The following is a 22,381-nucleotide window of genomic DNA, read 5'->3' on the forward strand; positions in this document are numbered from 1 at the left end:
TGTTAGACTTTTGGGAGATTTTTGAGGGATTTTTTGCTGGTCTGCCCCAACCCCACTTTTCCCATAGGTCCCATTATTTATTTATTAATATTATTTATATTAAGCTAGTTTTTATTAAGTGAGGTTTCACTGGAACACAACTATGGTTTTATGGGAGAATTACCTGTAATTTTATCCCTATTTTTCAGGTTGCAATGGACTGAAGCTCCGACTACTCTGCAGATGGAATGAAATCAACAGCTGGGTCAGCAGGAGAGATCATCAGCTGAAATTTCTCTAATTTGCTTTGTATTCCTGGAATTATTTGGATGTCAGCAGAATACCCAAGTCTAGATCAATATAATGGTCAAAATGAATCCCACAGAAGATATTTAAGACTGAGAATTGTCCCAAAACACCACAAAACATTTAAGGTAGCCTCAATAAAACTGGCCATCTGTTGAAAGGGACAACAAAGATCTCTACAACTTGGTCAAATGTTAATTATATTCTTCTCTCTAGTGATGCTGCCTAACCTTTTTGATGTCTCCAGCATTTCCTGTTCTTATTTTCGATGTCTAGTATCTAACAGTCTTTGCTTCATTTTTAGTTTACAATTCTGAGAATAGGTTACGCAACTATTTGATGATCAAATGCTGGGTCTTACTAGTATTAGCTGGTGTTAATTGCCTTTAGGAACATGAGAACAGGAGAAGACCATTCAGCCTCTCGAGCCTGCTCCACTTCTCAATAAGATCATGGCTGAGCTTTGGTCTAACTTCATATGTCTATCTTGGACCCATATCCCTTGATACTCTTGCTTAATATATTCTTTTCTCTATCTCAGATTTATAATTAACAAATGAATTAGCATTGACTGCCATTTGAGGAATAGAGTTCCAAACTTTCACTACTCTTTGTATGTACAAGTGCTATGTTCCTGATGCTCCTACATAGGGCAGTTATGATGGCTCTGTGGACTCTTTAAGTACATTGATAGTTACCCTCCCTATGGGCCAGAAGGTCTAGGTTCAAAACCCATCTGCTCCAGAGATGTGTCATTATATATCTGAACATGTTGAGTCAAATATCTACAATAGTTCTGAATTGAAATATTTTCACTGACAGAAAAGCCAAACAACATTTCCTCCATAATTATGATCAAAGCAAACTTTAAGAAAATTTTGGAAAGCAAAAATGTTGTAAAAATAATGGGATGCACTCCTTTGACTTGAGTTAATTATTTATAAAAGAGTAAATTGCCTTGATATCTGTGGTAATGTGATTGTATTTCCTCATTTCATTTCTGTTATTGATAAATCTGATTGATTAGATACATACAGTTTCTAAAAGCAGAAGGAATAACTAAAGGTCATTAGCCAACTGGGAATCGGATTAGCTCAGTTGGCTGGATTGTTGGTTTACAAAGCAGTGTGACGCTAACAGCGGGGGTTCAATTCCCGTCACTGGTTTGAGGTTACCATGAAGGACTCTCCTTTCTCAACCTCTTCCCTTACCTGAGGTCTGGTGGCTCTCAGGTTAAAGCACAACTTGTCACTTCTCTCTAATGAGAGAGCAGCCTCTATGGTCTGGTAAGACTATGGCGACATAACAACATTAGCCAACTCACTTCACCTTAAGAGATTTACTCCATCGTTAAAAATAGATAACAGAAAGTGTCCTTGAAATTAAAACACTAACCAGTTGTTTGAATGAATTGACTACAGAAATGTCAGGCAGAATATATGAACAAATGACCCCTCAGTTGTTGTAAATATGGGTACCACCCTCCCTTGGTATGTGCCTGTAACAGCTGCATAACAAATGGTGCCACCAACCCAAATAGTGATAGGAATTCATCTGGACTAAGTGATTGAAGCATATTACACAAAACAATGCATAAATATGTTATTTAGCAACACAGAGCTTAAACACTATTAAATCAAATAATTCAAATTAAAATGAATTTTTAAAAATTAAAAATTTAGAAAACCCAAAATTAAAATAAAATTTTGTTTCATCTATCACTCCATAACAGTGTGCTATGGCAGTTTGTCAATAGACAATAGACAATAGGTGCAGGAGTAGGCCATTCTGCCCTTCAAGCCTGCACCACCATTCAATATGATCATGGCTGATCATCCTTAATCAGTATCCTGTTCCTGCCTTATCTCCATATCCCTTGATTCCACAATCCTTGAGAGCTCTATCCAACTCTTTCTTAAATGAATCCAGCGACTGGGCCTCCACTGCCCTTGGGCCAGAGCATTCCACACAGCCACTACTCTCTGGGTGAAGAAGTTTCTTCTCATCTCTGTCCTAAATGGTCTACCCCGTATTTTTAAGCTGTGTCCTCTGGTTCGGCACTCACCCATCAGCGGAAACATGTTTCCTGCCTCCAGAGTGTCCAATCCTTTAATAAACTTATATGTCTCAATCAGATCCCCTCTCAGCCTTCTAAACTCAAGGGTATACAAGCCCAGTCACTCTTTCAGTGTAAGGTAATCCCGCCATTCCAGGAATTGACCTCGTGAACCTACGCTGCACTCCCTCAATAGCAAGAATGTCTTTCCTCAAATTTGGAGACCAGAACTGCACACAGTACTCCAGGTATGGTCTCACCAGGGCCCTGTACAGCTGCAGAAGAACCTCTTTGCTTCTATACTCAATCCTTCTTGTTATGAAGGCCAGTATGCTATTAGCCTTCTTCACTACCTGCTGTTCCTGCATGCTTACCTTCATTGACTGGTGTTCAAGAACACCCAGATCTCTCTGTACTGCCCCTTTACCTAAATTGATTCCATTTAGGTAGTAATCTGCCTTCTTGTCCTTTCAATTAATTGATTATCTCAAACATTACATATGCTATCATATGCCACACATTTCCTAAAATACTCATTTATATTGAACCCTTGTAATGGTGCTTTACTTAGTTAGATAAATGCTTACTCAAATCTACTTTAATGTACACTGACTCATACAGGGTTATTTCATTATGTTGCAGATCAATCAGAGCTTGTCTAGACTGCTGGTAAATTCAACTGGATATTATGCAGTTATACTTCCCCATTATTTTATGCACAGCTAAATAGTTCAGTATTGATATAGATTTTTCTACTTAATGTCATTTAACAAATACATTTACAAAAATGCAATTGTTAAGTGCTATCTTCATGTGGCCTGGGAGTATTCTTCATTGCCTGAGTGCATGATGTGTTGAATTTGTTTGTAACCTTTTTTCTAGTAGTAAAGTATTTGTTGGCATTTGAGAAAATGGGTGGCAATATGGAAATGTACTTCAAAATTTATTTTTCAACCTAACTGAGTTGTTTGGATAATTTCACTAATTTCACTCTTCTAACAAAAGCCAGGCTAGAAGTTCCCATGGGTCAGAAAATTAGTTCTCCAGTTTTGTCACTCTATTTCCTATTCTATATTTTCTTTGAGCTTGAATCTCACCTGAGATTAAGAGATTGGCGAATGCATCTCCACAAAACCAGCGTGGTTCATAGAGCAGTATCTTATATTTGTGCCAGACAGAATATCAATTCAGATGCTTATTGGACTATAAATCTCAATGTTGTGACAGTAATTTCAGTTTCTTCACAGAGCAGTAAAAATTACAAGTATTACTATAGTTGAGTTCACTCAATTTATATCTAGGATGGGGGGGAGGGGGGTCTTTTGAAGGGCTGGACAAGGTCTGTATCCATTGGAGTGCAGAAGAGGTCACCTTAACGAGTCATAAGATCCTGAGAAGACTTGACAACACAGACACTGAAAAGATGCTTCCCCTTGTGGGTAAGACTAGAACTATGGGACAGTTTAAAAACAAGTGTCTCCCATTTAAAGTGGTGAGGAGGAGGAGTCTCTGTACATGAAGGATTGTTAGTCTGTAGAACACTCTAGTCCAGAGAGCAGTGGAGGCAGAGAAATTATATATCAAATATTTTCAGGTCAAAAGTCGCACGACAGCAGGTTAAGGTCCAACAGGTTTACTTGAAGTCACAAACTTTCGGGGTGCTGCTTCGTCAAGTGAAGTCCCTTCATCACTTCAACTAACAACAGAGCAGTGGTCTGAAAGCTTGTGATTTTGAATAAACCCATTGAACTATAAGCTGGTGTTGTATGACTTCTGACCTTCCCACTCCAGTCCAACACCAGCACCTCCACATCATGGCTACCATTAAATATTTTTACGGTAGAAATTTATAACTGATAGGGTATAGGTATTGGTTATAGGGTAGGTGGAAATGTGAATTCAATGCCAGAACAAGATTAGCCATGATCTTAGTGAGTGGTAGAGCAAGTTTGAGGGTCTTAATGGGATAGTCCTGCTCTTAATTTGTACAACTATATCTTACATCAGTTGTTAAATTAACATCCTAGAAGCTACAGTTCAATACAATCAATAGACAACAACAAGAACTCATTCATATGCTGCCTTTAACATAGTAAAGCATCCAAAGGGTCAGTGAAACAGATCATAACTCCAAATCACTTAAGGATGTATTGAACTTTAATGTACAACATGCATTTTACAAAAAAAAGACATACAAACCAAAAGATGACTGAGAATATAAATTCAGTGGCTGTCTAAAATTCCTGTGTGGATTAAACTGGATCATGAGAAGAATCATAGGAATGTTCCACCTGATAGTCTAAAGCAAACTTCAGATACCAACATGTCAAAGGGAGAAATACCATTCAAAAAAATGAATGGTAGGAAAGGAGGTTAAATCTAACTGCGACTTTTGATCTCTATGTGCTAGTATGCTGGAGAACTGACGTGCTAAGGGGATGTATGGTTCAAGTTCCATTGTTCTAACACTGCCATAGCTGAGAGATTCCACCAGAAATCCATGTGCACAGGTAAAAAGGAATAAAGTCTCTTTCTGATTGCTGAAAGTAAATTGGCACAATCACAGTGAAGAAAACTAGACAAACTCCCTTCACCTAACTGCAGAACCAAAAATCGTCAAATAACTGCTCAACTGCCAAAGTCAGCACTACTGGAATCACACAATTTAATTGCGTACGTGTACACGACTTGTGATGAACAACACAAAGATTGATTCACGTATTCACTTTAAACATATATCTTTTCGTGTGTGTGTGTGTGTGTGTCTTACGTTGCATTATCTTTTCTTATGTTTGCTCTTTAATGTAAGGAAGCCTGGTTAAATCAACTCCTTTTAAAGTATAAATACATTTTGGCTGGAAAAATGGCATCCATGAGGAACTTCACCTGACTGTGACCAATCTCGAGGAGGACTGAATAACAAATGAGAATGCAGGAGCACAGGCATTTGGCCACATCCCACCCGGAATCATAAACAACTGGGAACGCTCACCCAGGGACCTGTTGTAACAAATTACAGAAGCATATCTGGAATTGGACTCACAATGAAACTAATGAAGCAGACTGTGGGAAATAAATTGAAAGAATCTTTAAAAACTGCACCAAGGTTTCCTAAGTCTGTACTACTGAAGGACAGAAAACTCAACATTGAATGCCAATGCTTTCCAAGGACAATTAGGGGAAATTACTTTTGAAAATTCGAAGGTTCTGTCCTTGAACATTTAATGATTTTTGCATGGCACTTGGGATTAGAATTTCACCGAAGAGATCCAAGATGGCAGCGACTCAGCAAGTCTGAGTCTATAGTGCTCCTCCCAAGACCTAGGCAAAGTGGGCCACCCTCCTCCACCACACTCACCAAATCGATTAAAAATAGTTTTTACTTAACGTAATTAGTGGTTCAGTACTAAATTTCAACAGTTCAGTCTCCAGTAAAAATGACTAGGGGGAAAGGAGCCCGCAGCTCTCAGCAGGCAGGAACCCCTCCCCCACCCTCCCCAGCTGCAGCAGAGGCGTCCGCAGCCACCCCGGGGGACTTACCCACTGTGGCGAGCCTCGTGGAAATAATCTCCAAACTCGATGCGAAGATCGATGCTTTCATTGAAGAGTCCCGAAGTCGATGGAATTCATTTTCGGCCGCGCTACAAAAGCACGGCCGAGACATCGAAAAAATTGAATGCCAAGTCGGAGGGGTGGAGCTAAAGGCCGCGACCTCTGAGGCCATTGCAGAATTGGCTGTGGATCGGGTCCGGACTCTCGAGCAGCAAGTCCGGACCTTAGAGAATCACATTGATGACCTCGTGAATCGAGGTCGTTGAAAAAATATTCATTTGTTGGGCCTTCCCAAAAGGGAAGAAGGAGGCCAGCTTACAAGGTTCCTTGAAAAGTGGCTTCCACAGCTTTTAAATCTGGAGGCTGGATCAGGCCAGGTAAGGTGGAATGGGCTTATCGGGTTGCAATACGCGAGCCCAGCTTGAACCAGCGTCCCCGCCCGGTCCTGTTCCGGCTGCAGAGCTATAAGGTGAGGCAGATGCTCTTGGAAGCCTCTAGAAATCTTGGGAAAGATCCCCAAGCCTTATAAAGGATCCAAGATTATGTTATTTCAGGGCTTTTCCCCAGCTTTGGTCCAAAAGAGGAAGGCGTTTGATGAAGCGAAGAAGCGTTTAAGGGACTTAAACATTCAATATTCCTTGCGCTACCCAGCTATACTACGCTTAAGCCACGAAGGGTCTGTGTATAACTTCGGATCACCGGAGAAGGTCAAGGAACTTTTGGACTCTCTTAGATAAATTATAAGAGTTAATTGATGTTGTTTTGCCCTACCCCCACCCCGGTTTACCCCCCTTTTTTTTTCCTTTCATTACCTTACTGTTTAATATTATCTCCGGGGGGTGGGAAGAAGGGTTTATTTATTCATCCTTTACTTAGCGATTTTCTTTCCCCCTTTTTTTATATATATATATAGGCCAGGGGATCTAGTTAATGTAGATGGGGGGAAAGTGGCTACCTTATCTTTGTCCTTGGGAGCGGGGTTGTTTTCCCCTGTTATTTTGTATTAATATATTTAATTATTATTTGTTGAGACTGTAATTTTATAGTCATATATGTTCATATATGGTATTAACATTACCAAATATATCCAGATGTTGGTGTGGGTGGGGGTGGATAGGGTACTCACTGTTAGTTCTAGTTCAGTAGTATACTTGAATTTTCTTTATCCTATTGTGGGGTACCTGGGTCAAGGGTGGGGCACTGGTTGGGAGAGGCTATGATGGGTTTTTTTTGGAAAGGAAGTGATGCCCCCCGGGAATAAGGGGGAAGATCTCAGTTTAAATACATTTTATACCTTTTTTTACTATTTAGAAATAGTTTTTTATTATATTGATCTGAATGTACTAAAGAGCTTTTATTTTTGTGTATTTTATATGCTCTATGCTCGGGATGTTTTGGATAGAGTTTCTTCTCCCGGAGGGTCTCGGACTTGCCCGGTGATTATGGATGATCGGTTGATTAAATGGTGTGCCTGGAATGTCATGGGGAGTAATTCACCAATCAAAAGGAGGAGAATACTATCAAACCTCAAGAAAGAGAGGATCGATATAGCTCTCCTATAGGAGACACATTTATTGGATAAAAGAATACCTGAAATTACGACAGGAAAGAAATTATTTTCAGTTCTCTCTTTCTGTGCAGGGAAAAACATTTTGGTAAACTGGGTGGCTGAGGGCCCTTATGGACTTTTGAGTCAGCACAGAATAATTATGGAATATACTCCCCCTGAATATGGTGCACCAGGAGAAAAAGCCAAATTATTCCATAAAAATATGGCAGCCCTTCTTGAATTACACAAATACAGATATCTCGGTCATCCTACAAGGGCCTTTATTTAATTGAGAGGGTGAACCTGGCTGGTCCAGGGCCCCCTGGGAGAGGAATCCCACATGAATACAGGTTTTGTTGTGATCTGATGTTAACACATTTCGAGCATGTATATCACTGCTCAATTTATGTGTTATCCATTGGGTTTTTTTTTTCTCTTGAATAATGTAAGAATTTTAATGATACACTCTGGTTAGTTGTAAGTTAGATGAGTAGTTAGTTGAGGTTTGTCTTTTTTTTTCTCTTGGTATTTCTATTTTCTTGTTTAATAGATTTTGGTTATCATTTGTTTAAGATTTAACTGTATATCAATGTTTATACTTGGGGTTTTTTTTTAGTTTTCTTTTGTAAAAGTAAAAAATGTTAAATTTTCAATAAAAATATCTATAAAAAAAAAGAATTTCACCGAAAAGCCTGAAATTTTAAATGGTATGACCGACTCTCTGTAGATGGAAATGAAGCTTGAAGAAATGGACAGAGTAGTGGTAGAGAGATTTAAACTGAAGCAGTGAAATTTTGAATTTCAAGAAAAGGAAGGAGACGCACAGAGAGATAAAGAAAGAGAGGAAAGGGAGAGGGAGGAACAGGGAAGTGCATGGAGAGGAAAACAAGAATTTCAAGATAGAGAGAAGGAAAGAGTGCCTATACTAAAAGAGTTCGAGCTGAGGGACAGGAATCCACCAGTGCTCCAACTTAATTGCTAAAGCAGGGGAAAGTGAGGACTGCAGATGCTGAAGGCCAGAGTCGAAAAGTTGATGCAGGGCATATGCCCAAAATGTTGACTCTCCTGCTCCTCGGATGTTGAATGACCTGCTGTGGCTTTTCCAGTACCACACCTTTTGACTGTTAATTGCTAAAGTTACCCAGTTTGCCCATTTAATCTCTAGGATTGAGGAAGCAGTGTTGGAAGCCTTCTTTCAAATGACAGGTAAAATAGCCAGTCCAATATTGGTCCTTATTACTGTATAGTAAACTTGCAGGGAAAGAAATATTTACAAGCTTAAGAGGCTATCACAAGGTTTTTGCCTTCGTGCCAGAGGTAAATGTCATTGACTGTGGTAATGAAAAGTGCTATTCCAAACAAGTGCCAGTTAGTGCCAGGCGTGTATCATCAGAAATTTACTATCCTCAGGAAATGGCTTGATCAGACCTAACTTGAATTTGAAAGTCCTAAGGAGCTTGCTTCAACCAGTGGTGTAGTCACCCGAATCAAAAGACAATTAAAAAATCATCTAGAAAATAAGTCTTCTTGAGGAGTTTAAAAACTCGAGACACTTCCTGAAAAGCACACACCTATAAAAATACAGATTAATGAGTATCAGGCAGCTAGCCACCTTGGTTGACGATTATGAGGTAATCCAAAAACCCCTGTTCTAGAAGAGACTCTTCCATAGTCGCCCACAACCACTGGCAACAGTAATAGGAGATTGAATACATATGGGAGAGAGGGAAATGCTGCCTTCTTATATGCCTTCATTATTTCTTGATTCATACTTTGCCCGACAGTGAGACAAATCTTCAGGGCCTTTGGACAGCTCTTATCCATGATTTCTTTCTCTGGCTATTCCTTATTTTCACCCAACCTGATTCCATATCATAATTTATTGCATGTACATCACTACTCACCACCACACAGATACATTCCTATATTGACACAGGTACACCACATTCATTTCCTTTTTCTCTATTCTTCTGGCTTGACGAATACCCTTGGGTATTGAGTATCCTATTTTGGTCACCCTGCAATCATATCTCCACAATAACATGCAAGCCATAATTATATATTTCCATTTGTGGCATCAAATCATCTATCTTGTTATAAGTGCTGGGTGCATTCAGGTAAAGAACCTGAAGCTTGACATTTCATTATTATTCCTTCTGCTGATTCTAATTTCTGCTGCACTCTATGTATATTTTCTATGCCTTTCTGTCATACTTTGATTCTCATTTTCCTCTTCACTACTCCGAATATACTCTCTCATTTCTTGTTGATTTTTAAAATTTTATTTCAATCAGACCCTCCCCCCCTCCCACACCACTGCCACCAACAAAGCCCTATCTATAACCCAAGAGTCACCAGAACTCTAATCCTAAAATGGTTCAAATGAACCCTATCTCAGTGGAACAGCTCTTTGTTTCCCCAGCGCTGCTGCCAGTGCCCCATGAATCAAAACTCTATTTCAACGACACCAATCTTTGAGCAATGCATTTACTTCTCTCTTATTATTTACCCTCTGCCAATTTGCAAGTAGTTCAGTAGTCCAGTGCAACAGACTCAGAAATGCCTGACACCTTTCAAGAGGCTGAAGGCAGATATGCTTGCAGGTCTGAATTTTGACCAAACATTCGAAGTAGCCATCAATACAAGCAACATCAGAGTAGGGGCTGCTCTCCTCCAGTAACACAATCTTGGGATATTCCAGACAATGCAATTTATGAACTTGGAAATGGCCATTTCAAAAACAAAATGCTATATATTATTTTTAATAACATCTTGACTTTCACATGCAATATCTACTATGATCACAGCAAATGGAAAATTAATTCTGTAGAGTCACTCTGAATCCCTAAAATATATTATCATGTCTTCCAAATCTGTTATAAGCTGTAATGTAGTTTAAAAATAATTGCTCACTTTATAAAAGTAAAGGTTGCAAATCTTTTGTTTGATCTCTCAATTTCTACAAAGACGTATCACAAATTATAAAGCTTGTGTTGTTACTTATATATGAATTTCAATTTTTCCATAACAATCACTTCAGCTGCAAACTCTTGTGCATCATCAAACATAATTAAAGCGCGATAAAAGCAAATTACTGTGGATGCTGGAACCTGAAACCAAAAGAGAAAATGCTGGAAAATCTCAGCAGGTCTGGCAGCATTTGTAAGGACAGAAAAGAGCTGATGTTTCGAGTCTAACTGACCCTTTGTCAAAGCTAGTTTTGCCAAAGTATAGCTTTGACAAAGGGTCAGTTAGACTTGAAATGTCAGCTCTTTTCTCTCCTTACAGATGCTGCCAGACCTGCTGAGATTTTCCAGCATTTTCTCTTTCGGTTTCATAATTAAAGCGTGACTAGCAGAGAAAAGTCCATAATTTTATTGCACTACATTTCAGGTTGGAATCAGATCACTTATTCAGTTAACAAAGTCAGCTACAGCTTAGCATCCTGCTTCCCAATTTCCTGGTCCATCTCTGAAAAGGAGAATTTCTAGTTGAAGCAATCTCAATGGAAGATAGAATGGCTGAACTATATATTGATTTCTAGGGTTTAGCAATGCTGCCCTTCAGTTGATCTCTTACCTTGAGGTCCTGTTGTTGCTCTGAAGGATAGCAGTGAAATAATGTTTGCCAAGACTGGGATAAGGAAGCTAGACTCTCAAAGAGCAGAAATGAATGTTAGCAGCTAAGGCATTAACAGCAGGAGTATGATCCTTCAAACATGAAGAAAATGCAAAAAGAGTTTCACAAACCTCAGGAAGGCAGGAAAAGTGAATGCCAAAACACTTTCAGGTGTCAAGAGTTTGGTATGGAGTTTGGTATCTTGGGGCATAATTTAAACTGATTGGCTGAATTTGAATTTGTTTTTATTGTGTTTCATGGGAACCCAGCTGCTGCTCTTTGTTTTGATCACGTGTTACATTGCTACCTTGTTCAGGACTCTGTGCTTTGTCAGTCCTTGCTAGCTTTTCGACTCTCTTAAAGGTACAGTGCATCTCTACACCTCTACACTTTCAACCCTGGCAACATCTTTGTACATCTTTTCTGGACTCTTTCACAACATCATTCCGACAGCAGGAGACCAGAACTGCATGTAATATTCCAAAAATGGACCAACCAATGTCCAGTACGGCTGCAACATGACCTCCCAACTTCTATACTCAACACAGTGACCAATCAAGGTATGGCTTTGGTGGCCCTCAGAATCAGCAGGAGCCTCATTTGGCTCAAATCAGGATTCTAAACCATGAGTAATATCACAAACAACACTGAAATATTGTCAGTTTAAAGATTATTTTACATTAATTCGATTTGGTTGAGCTCACCTCCTTAAAAGTATCGAATTAACCACTTCAAACAATGTAGTTCAAACACAGAGATATACCATCAGGCAAGACCAGGAGACTGAGTTAATAAATAATATCAAGCCTTGTTCAATATCATCAAATCAGATGATACCAGCAACTAAATTCTATTTAACTACAAAAAAACAGCAAAATCCGTTATACTTGCCAGAAATACACGACAGAATTCAAATTGAATATTCAATAACTGAGCTTTCAACAGAAAATCTCTTTCTTCCTTGAGACACAAGTGCCTTCAAGTTTTCACACAAACAGAAAAAAAATTGTTGAGACTGTCAATACCTTTGGATTGATATAAAAACTTCAACACTGATACATTTCATGCCTCATTGCCCCTGTTATCTTGAGAACCTCTAACCATGCACATCAAACATGGTGTTTGAAACTTTTATTTAGTAGTCCCTTTGGGATCAATGTATTCTTATTTAAATATTATTGTTAAAACTCAACTCATTAACAACTTGGCAATGCTTAATTTATTGGATGTTCACTGTCTGTATAAGTTGACTTAAACATAAAACAATGGAGTATTTTAGACTGACTGCTTTATCTCTTAGAATTTACATGTGCACCTGTATTTTACAATGCAAAACAACATTAGCTTAGAACCTAGAGGTATCTAGTTTCATTGTATTTGCACAATGTGGATAAATTCCATTTTAAAACACAAGAAGTTATTAAAATTTGTAAAAATGAATAAAAATACAGTCTTTACTCATTTGTGATTATTAATTAATACTTAATTAGTCATCTGGTAGTGCAGAAGTTGAGTAGAGCTGAAAAAAGACAGTTTGTCAAAACTTTTCATCTTGTACTTATAAGGACAACTTGTAAGAATATGGATTCAAGGAGAAAACCAATATATAAACTGTATGAGAGGAGTATGCTGATTGGTTAGCAAGTAGACTTCGATTAATAGATGTGGCGCTGCAAAGAATGCACCATAGAGTCATAGACCTTTCAGTCCAACTCGCCCATATTCTATATAAATCTAGTCCCATTTTCCAGTATTTGGCCCATATCCCTTCAAACCCTTCCTATTCATACACTCATCCGGATGCCTTTTAAACATTGTAATCGTACTAGACTCTACCACTTCCTCTGACAGCTTATTCCATACCCGCATCACACTCTAAGTGAATAAGTTGCCCCTTAGGTCCCTATTAAATCTTTCCTCTCTTATCTTAAACCTATTCCCTTTAGTTTTGGACTCCCCAACCGCAGTGAAACAGCCTTGCCTATTTACTCTTTCCATGTTCCTCATGATTTTATAAACCTCTATAAGGTCACCCCTCAGCCTCTAATGCTTCAGGGAAAAGAGCCCCTGTCTATTCAGCCTCTCCCAATAGCTCAAACCATCCAATCTTGGCAACATCCTCGTAAATCTTTTCTGAACCCTTTCAAGTTTCAGAACATCCATTCCATAACAGGGAGACCCAGTAATTTCTTACTGTATATTATGCAAATGCATCTAAGTCCTTAAATTGGTCACTCTTGGACCTGAACAGTACCCATTTTGCCACAGATCTCAAAGGCCGGAGTAATAGATGGAGCTGGCTGTTTGATGCTGCTACTATACAGCAGCAATGTAAGTGGTGCTCGGCACTAACAGGATGCTGCTAAAAGGACATTCTACCTGTCACACAAATGAGTAGTGCATGAATTTGAGTGAGTGTCATGCCTGGTACACAGGCTGCATATCTGAAAGATTGGTGGATCAAATCCAAACAACATGTCCATTTAGATGTTTGCCCTAAGCAGGTTACTGACTGCGACCACTAGGACTTATAACAGCACACAAACCAACAGCCACACTCAGACAACAACTCACCAGAACGAAGGACCCGATACCCAGCATGAGCAAAACTAATGTAGTGTACAAAATCCCATGCAAGGACTGCACAAAGCACTATATAGGACAAACAGGAAGACAGCTAACGATCCGCATCCACGAATATCAACTAGCCACGAAACGACACGACCAGCTATCCCTAGTAGCCACACACGCAGACGACAAGCAACATGAATTTAACTGGGACAACACTACCATTATAGGGCAAGCAAAACAAAGAACAGCCAGGGAATTCCTAGAAGCATGGCACTCATCCACAAACTCCATCAACAAACACATCGACCTGGACCCAATATACCGGCCACTACAGCGGACAGCTGAAACTGACAACCGGAAGCGGCAGGGACAGGCCACTATAAATGCCGGAGGAAACACCACAGAAGCGCTTCACAGGAGGCTCCCAAGCATTGAGGATGTCACCTAGACAGGGGACGAAACGTTTGCAACAAAAACTTCCGGCTCGGCGAACAGAACCACAGCAACGAGCACCCGAGCTACAAATCTTCACCCAAACTTTGAAGTTCATTCTGCCTATTTTCTGTTTGATGTAAATGATTAGATTAGATTTCCTACAGTGTGGAAACAGGCCCTTCGGCCCAACAAGTCCAAACTGACCCTGCGAAGAGCAACCCACCCAGACCCATTCCCCTCTGACTAATGCACCTAACACTACAGGCAATTTAGCATGGCCAATTCACCTAATATGCACATCTTTGGACTGTGGGAGGAAACCGGAACATCCTGAGGAAACCCACACAGACATGGGGAGAATGTGCAAACTCCACACAGACAGTTGCCTGAGGTGGGAATTGAACCCAGGTCCCTGGCACTGTGAGGCAGCTGTGCTAACCACTGAGCCACCGTGTCACCCTCATATGGAAAACAGACAACAAATTTGTTGGTGGAGGCAACATACAGCACATGAAGGTCATGGCTTCCTTCATCCCTAGAAGTGTAAGATTCAAAGTAAGTAAATGTGCAATTAATGGCCTCCACTGCACTGAATAAGGGAGTGTCAGATTTCAATACTTGAATGCTGTTTAGATCTCTTTCTGGATAGCACATGCAGAAATATCGAATGAGGAAAAGATTAGGCTGTTCAGTGCTGCTAACTTTCATTAAATCATCTGCTTTTATTTGGCATTCGGTCTTACGGATGAAAATGGCAACTCAGTGAGGCACCAGAGAGCATCAATGGCACATGCAAAACATATTTTAGTAAGAACCAATATTTTCAAAAGTGAAATGGGAACCTTGGAGGTAGAAGTAGAAATAAGAGAGCCGTTCCTGAGGAAGGGCTGTTGCCCAAAATGTTGATTCTGCTGCTTCTTGAATGCTGCCTGACCTGCTGAGCTTTTCCAGTACCACACTCTCAACTCTATTCTCCAGCGTCTGCAGTCCTCACTTTCATCTAAAGAGAGCATTTGGTCCATTGGGCCCTTATTAGCTGTTTGACAGAGCCATTTAACTTAGTCCATACACCAACAGATAAAAACTTCTAATAATTAGATTAGCTTACTTACAGTGTGGAAACAGGCCCTTCAACCCAACAAGTCCACACCGACCCACCGAGACCCATTCCCCTACACCTAACACTACGGGCAATTTAGCATAGCCAATTCACCTAACCTGCACACTTTTGGATTGTGGGTGGAAACCAGAGCACCCGGAGGAAACCCACGCAGACACAGGGAGAATGTGCAAACTCCACACAGAGAGTCGCCTGAGGCAGGAATTGAATCCAGGTCTCTGGCGCTGTGAGGCAGCAGTGCTAACCACTGTGTCACCGTGCCGCCCATAATAATAGCCAAATATGTGGGAAACTATTGTGCACTTCTCTCTAGACAGAAAGGCATTCAATAGTCATTACTTTGTGCCATCTATTCCATCACCAATTATGTATCCAAACTACAATTTTTTACTCTGATTTGCTTCATTTTTTAAAAATGCGTTTGATAATTGATATTTGCTTTCACTGTTATTTCATCAAACAGCTTAATCAGCTTACCTAGACACAATTTGGCTGAAGTAAATTGGGCTGGTTATCGCATATTAATCCATGATCTGAGTGAAAATTTATTTTGACCTTGACAAGAGGTGTATTAGTCTTGCAAGAGCTGATAAAAAATCAATAGGTCTTTAGTTACCATATTTAACCCTTGGCATTTTTTGCAGCATTTGAAATTGGTCAGGCCTCTTGGATGTTTCTATATTGAAGAGGTATGAAAAAAGAATATGATAAGAGTGCTGCTAACGCCACTCTTCCATAAACAAAAAAGGATACATCAGATTTGGACGTGGGAGTTGATGGACTTTCAATATTGCTGATCTATTGAGCATTCTGTTTCTATACATTGTTGTTATATCTAGTACCTCCAGTTTCCTCTCTTCTAACTCTGACTTAAAGTTCATCCTTTTTCTTTTATGAAAGTACTCAGATCAGACAAGTCCTCTGCCTTCATCAGACATCCTTTATTGCTGCTGCTTGACTCTACCATTTCTTTAATTTTTTTATCCTCATAAAAGATTTTGTTTTTGTTACATTAGCTGCTAATCTTGCCCATATTTTCTCTTTGTCTGTCCTCCTGTTTTCTGGCTGATTTTCTACGGCATTTATAATCTGATAATTGTCAAAAATTTGTTTTTTTTTCATGCTTTTCAGACACTCTTTACAATTCCTAAATATTTCCTTTATCATCCTAAGAGCTTGAGATCTGCTGGTCCTCCTTATGCCAATATATCTAACTTTTACATATGGTATCTCCACCCTGAAAGCCTGCTATTTATTGTTTACTGTTTACCTGGACAATCTTTGTTTCTAGCCCACCCAAGTCAAACATGGAAGTTGGTTATTTTTGACCTTATTTTTTTCCTTTGCTTTCTTCTATAATAACTTTGAATGAATTATATTACGATCACTATTACCCAGATGTGCTCCTACTGAAATACACTCCATGTCCCTTACCTAATTCACCAGACAAACTTCAGCACCGTTCCTTTTTTCTTTAGGATAAAAGCATACTGATTAAGGAAGTTCTAATGTATCTATTTTAGGCATTCTTCTCTCTCCTTGGCCTTATGCATTTTTTCCTTTAGGTTCATACTAGGGTAATCAAAGTTCCATTCTATTACTGTTCTTTCATTGTCATTTCTTTTAAGTATTTGTATCTATATCTCAGAATTTGGTTCTCAGTAGTGTAGCAGCTTCTTTTCAATTTCTTAATAGTAAATGAACAGATTTAGTTTTTGAATCTGCTGCAGAATGGTAATACCATCCTTAATCATTATTGTCATACTCTTTGGTTTTTCTTTTTGCTTCTCTATCCCTGTTGAATGCATTGTTGTCCCAAGTATTTAATTCACAGTCCTGTCCAAAGTCTCCTATTGGCCACAATGTCATAATTTGTGCACACCATCAATCATATTTGTAATGTTGCTTAACATACATTCATTCCAATGACAGTATATTCAGTTTTTCTCTTTTCTGTAAATAATTTGTATACTTTTAAAATAGGTAACAGGAAAAGTTTCACCACCCCGCACTCAAATGTTTCTTATTTGTTTATTCCTGAGAATCACCCTTAAAATTGCCCATGAGATCTAATAATAACTTGCAATTACATATCACATTTAACATGGCAAAACATCCAAGGCTGGTTCACAGGAGAGTCATCAAATAAAACTACATAAGGACACATTAAGATAGATAATCAAATAGCTTGGTGTAAGAGATAAGTTTTAAAAGATACTATTAAAGGAAGAGAGTTGGAGAGACAGACAGGTTTGGGTGGAAATTACAGAGCTCAGGGTTTAGGCAGCTGAAAGCACCAGATGGAGATCTGAGACCAGAAGCTTGGGAAAGATGTCGGAAAATTCCCGTGTCTTTCTGCCGACAACAAGAGGGCTGTCTATCATTGCTTTTCAAAACTAGGGATTTAACATTACATTTGCATAACAGTTCCCATCATAGACACTCAGGATGATTCTGACCCCTTCCCCCCTCACCTTCATTTACCACATGTCATGAATGACTGACAGGTTCCACAGAAAGTTGCTTGAGACCTAGCTTTTTTGTTCGATTCACAAAACACTTCTTCTCGAAAACCAAAAAGAATTTTAAAGAAATACAACTTTTTGGTATCAAAACAGGCAAGTCTCATTCAGAGAGGCTACAAATGTGAGGATACTAGTAGATTCTGACACTTTTCCCAAGGAGCTATTGGAGCTGGAACCAGACAGCTGTGTTATGTATCTTGCTGTACTCAACCTGTGAATGCATTAACAAATGAAATGCTCATCAGTTCTACAGAATTGACATCACTCTCCTGGGTGAACACAAATGATATTCAACAATAAATGTAGTTAACAAAAAAATCAAGAACCTTGTGGATAATTCTGCATTGGGTTAAAAATATGTATGTAGCTGCATGGCTTAAAAATACTTGTGAGCATTTATTTTTGATCTGTGTATAAATATAAAAAATCTGCTCAATCTAGCACTGTACATATTTACATTGAAAATTAAAATGTTTAAATAAACTGCCTTAGAACATAGAACATTACAGCGCAGTACAGGCCCTTTGGCCCTCGATGGTGCACTAACCTGTGAAACCAATCTGAAGCCCATCAAACCTACACTATTCCATTATCATTCATACAGTTATCCAATGACCATTTAAATGCCCTTAAAGTTGGCGAGTCTACTACTGTTGCAGGCAGGGTATTTCACGCCCTTACTACTCTCTGAGTAAAGAAACTACCTCTGACATCTGTCCTATATCTATCACCACTCAATTTAAAGCTGTGCCTCCTCGTGCGAGCCATAATCATCCGAGGAAAAAGGCTCTCACTGTCCACCCTATCTAATCCTCTGATCATCTTGTATGTCTCTATTAAGTCACCTCTTAACCTTCTAATGAAAACAGACTCAAGTCCCTTAGCCTTTCCTCATAAGACCTTCCCTCCATACCTGGCAACATCCTGGTAAAGCTCCTCTGAACCCTTTCGAATGCTTCCACATCCTTCCTATAATGCGGCAACCACAACTGTACACAACACTCCAAGTCCGGCTGCACCCAGTACAGCTGAAACATGACCTCATGGCTCTGAAACTCAATCCCTCTACCAATAAAAGCCAACACACCATACACCTTCTTAACAACTCTATCAATCTGGATGGCAACTTTCAGGAATCTATGCACATGGACACAGAGATCTCTGTGTTCATCCACATGACCAAGAATCTTGCCCTTAGCCCAGTAGTCTGTCTTCATATTACTCCTTCCAAAGTGAATCACCTCATACTTTTCCGTACTAAATGCCATTTGCCATCTCTCATCCCAGCTCTGCAGCTTAGCTATGTCCCTGTGTAACCTGCAACATCCTTCCTCACTTCCATAACTCCACCGACTTTATTGTCATCTGCAAATTTACTAACCTCAACCAGGTCATTTATAAAAATGACCAAAAGCAGTGGCCCAAAACAAATCCTTGTGGTACCCCACTAGTAACTGAACTCCAGGATGAACATTTCCCATCAACCACCACCCTCTGTCTTCTTTCAGCTAGCCAATTTCTGATCCAAATCACTAAACCACCCTCAATCCTATACCTCTGTATTTTCTGCAATAGCCTACCATGGGGAACCTTATCAAACGCTTTCCTGAAATCCATATACACCATATCAACTGCTTTATCCTCATCCATCTCTTTGGTCACCTTCTAAAGAATTCAATAAGGTTTGGGAGGCATGACCTATCCTTCACAAAACCGTGTTGACTATCCCTAATCAAATTATTCCTTTCTAGATGATTATAAATCTTATCTCTTATAAACCTTTCCAAATCTTTACCCACAACCGAAGTAAAGCTGACTGGTCTATAATTACCAGGGTTGTTTCTACTTCCCTTCTGAACAAGGGGACAACATTTGCTATCCTCCAGTCTTCTGGCACTCTTCCTGTAGACAATGACAACATAAAGATCAAAGCGGAAGGCTCTGCAATCTCCTCCCTATCTTCCCAGAGAATCCTAGGATAAATCCCACCTGGCCTGGGGACTTATCTATTTTCACACTTTTAAGAATCGCTAACACTTCCTCCTTATGAACCTCAATCCCGTCGTGTCTAATAGCTCAGTATTCTCCTCGGCAACATTTTCCAGTGTGAATACTGATGAAAAATATTCATTTCGCACCTCTCCTATCTCTTTGGACTCCACGCAAAACTTCCCACTATTACCCTTGACAGGCCCTATTCTTAGGAGAAAGTGAGGAATGCAGGTGCTGGAGATCAGAGCTGAGAGTGTGGTGCTATAAAGCCATAGCAGGTCAAGCAGCATCCTCTGATTCTCCAGCTCCTCAGATGCTGCCTGACCTGCTGTGTCTTTCCAGGCCCAACTCTTACTCTAGTCATTCTTTTATTCCTGACACAGCTATAGAAAGCTTTAGGGTTTTCCTTGATCCTACCTGCCAAAGACTTCTCATGTCTTCTTTGCTGTCTCTTTAGGTCCTTCCTGGCTAACTTGTAACACTCAAGCAACCTAACTGAGCCTTCACATCTCATCTTTACGTATGCCTCCTTCTTCCTCTTGGCAAGAGATTCAACTTCTTTAGTAAACCACGGTTCCCTCGCTCGACCACTTCCTTCCTGCCTGACAGGTACATACTTATCCTAGAATCCATGGTTCCCTTGCTTGTCCACTTCCTTTCCCTACTTGGAACTTGTTCACCTTAGCTTTGCTGTAAACTTCAATTATACACCCATCATGAAGACTAAGACCACTTAATATAGATGGTTTGTAGACTTTAGAGTTATTTGGATGATTATGCATCCAAAATAATCTTGCATTTGCCCAAAGGCAATAGTATCACTTCTCACTAACAGCCAGCAAACTGATTATGTCATTACTTGCTAATCATGAGTAATCTTTCTCAAGCAGTTGTTGCTTTCTGGAAATAAAAGGATGAAAATGAATCATTATTATGAATTCAAGTCTGGGCATGACACCATCTTGAAATTATTTTAAGAAATTCTAATGTGCTAGTATCAAATTCATTCACTGTTGATTTAATGGAGGTGTTAATCTTGTTAAAAGCAATTGACATAATACCTTTGTTAAAATGATAGACAGGATACATTAAATCGCAGTGCATTAAGCATGCAAATGTCATTTCTATGCTAATAATTACATGTCACTCTTTCTTCATAATATGAAATTCACTGGATTTTAAGTTATTTTGTCTCTTCTATTAGGTCAAAGATGCCATCTTTATTTTTAGACAATATGACCTATATGCTCATATTTCTCTTTGAAATACCAAGTGTTTACATTTCTTTACAAATATCAAGAGTATTAAACGAATTTTTTAAAGTTAAACTACTTGTAACATGTGACTCAAAGTTAGAGAATCTGTGAACCTACCTTAGAACATTAACGAAACCTGATCAAATATTCCAAAGGTTGACATAGCCTCCAAAATATTGACGACCAAACATCACCAAGGACTTATCTATTACATGCAATTACAACTTGGTACAATGGGATGTGGTTTGTTATAATTTGAACAGTAAGTACAACCAATATCCTATTCATTGATTGTAGGGACAATCCAGAAGAACACAAAAGCTTAATGTGTAACAATAAAAGAGTTAGTGGTTTCTTAAGGGGATTGTCAAGAGAAACTTATAGATCAGAGTGGTCAGGGAGCATTTGCTGTCACTTATAATTTTGAGTTCTTTTATCAACATTATATCTACAAGTCATGTGTTCATTATTTTGTTCTATGAAGAGAATCACTTAATTTTAGAATTCAGTGATATGTGTGCACAATTATACAATGTCTCTAGATTCTCAGTACTTCCTGTAAAGAAATTTCAAAATGATAGTTCAACTGCCTTAACTAGTGAATAAAAGAAACATAAGAAGCAGATCCTATGTTCCATACCTGGTCTATGTTGTTCAACAAGAATTGCCCCTTCAGAACAGGTGGGAAAGAGGGTAACTGTCAAGACAAAATGGTAAAAAAAAAACTGGCTGTTCATATATAAAAAAGAAAATTATTGGTAAATTACCTTTGGAATTTTCTACAGTCAATTGATGAAGGTTTTTTAATATGTAAAAAAAATGACACTTCAGAAGCTTGCTCTATTAGGCCACCTACTGGCTACAACTATACTGTCACAGACAACTGCAAAATTAAATGGGAAATGTTGACATAGCAAATTATAATGAAATGGAAAAGTGTTCAGAAAACTCATGAAAACTGGAAGTAGCAGATTTACTTATGATAAGCACATTAATGTGTTGCCCATAAGGAATTCTCCAAGAGTTTATCTTATAATGCATACACCACAGATAATACTTCAACGCATTTTAAATTGACTCTAACAATTATTTAAACATATTTTAATTATTTATGTCATTAAAAAAATCCATGTATATGATTTCATCAGGAACTTCATGAGACACCTTCTTTTCGCTTTTTCATATTGGCAGGAAAATGTTACAAATACTGACCAACTTGGTTGGGTTATCGAAAACTGGACATAGCACATAGAACAGTACAGTACAGGCCCCTCGGCCCTTGATGTTGTGCCGAGCTTTTACCCTACTCTAAGATCAAACAAACCTACATAACCTTCATTTTACCCTCAACTGTGTGCCGATCCAAGAGTCGCTTAAACGTTCCTATAGCATCCATGTAGTTTGAACATTGCTCATTCTTCA

General features: G+C 39.0%; 1 long non-coding RNA gene across 1 annotated transcript in view; it reads right to left on the reverse strand.

Moving 5' to 3' along the window:
- The window catches only part of LOC122553433 (uncharacterized), a 90,192-nt gene that overhangs the window by 63,701 nt on the left and 4,110 nt on the right, over positions 1-22,381 (reverse strand). Inside the window, exon 2 of the long non-coding RNA XR_015757851.1 lies at positions 21,600-21,656. This is a non-coding gene — a long non-coding RNA (uncharacterized LOC122553433). The remainder of the gene's footprint in view (positions 1-21,599; positions 21,657-22,381) is intronic.

The sequence above is a fragment of the Chiloscyllium plagiosum genome, unplaced genomic scaffold, assembly GCF_037043375.1.
Source record: "Chiloscyllium plagiosum isolate Xiang-an unplaced genomic scaffold, Cpla_swu_hap1 HiC_scaffold_8, whole genome shotgun sequence".
Lineage (NCBI taxonomy): Eukaryota > Metazoa > Chordata > Chondrichthyes > Orectolobiformes > Hemiscylliidae > Chiloscyllium > Chiloscyllium plagiosum.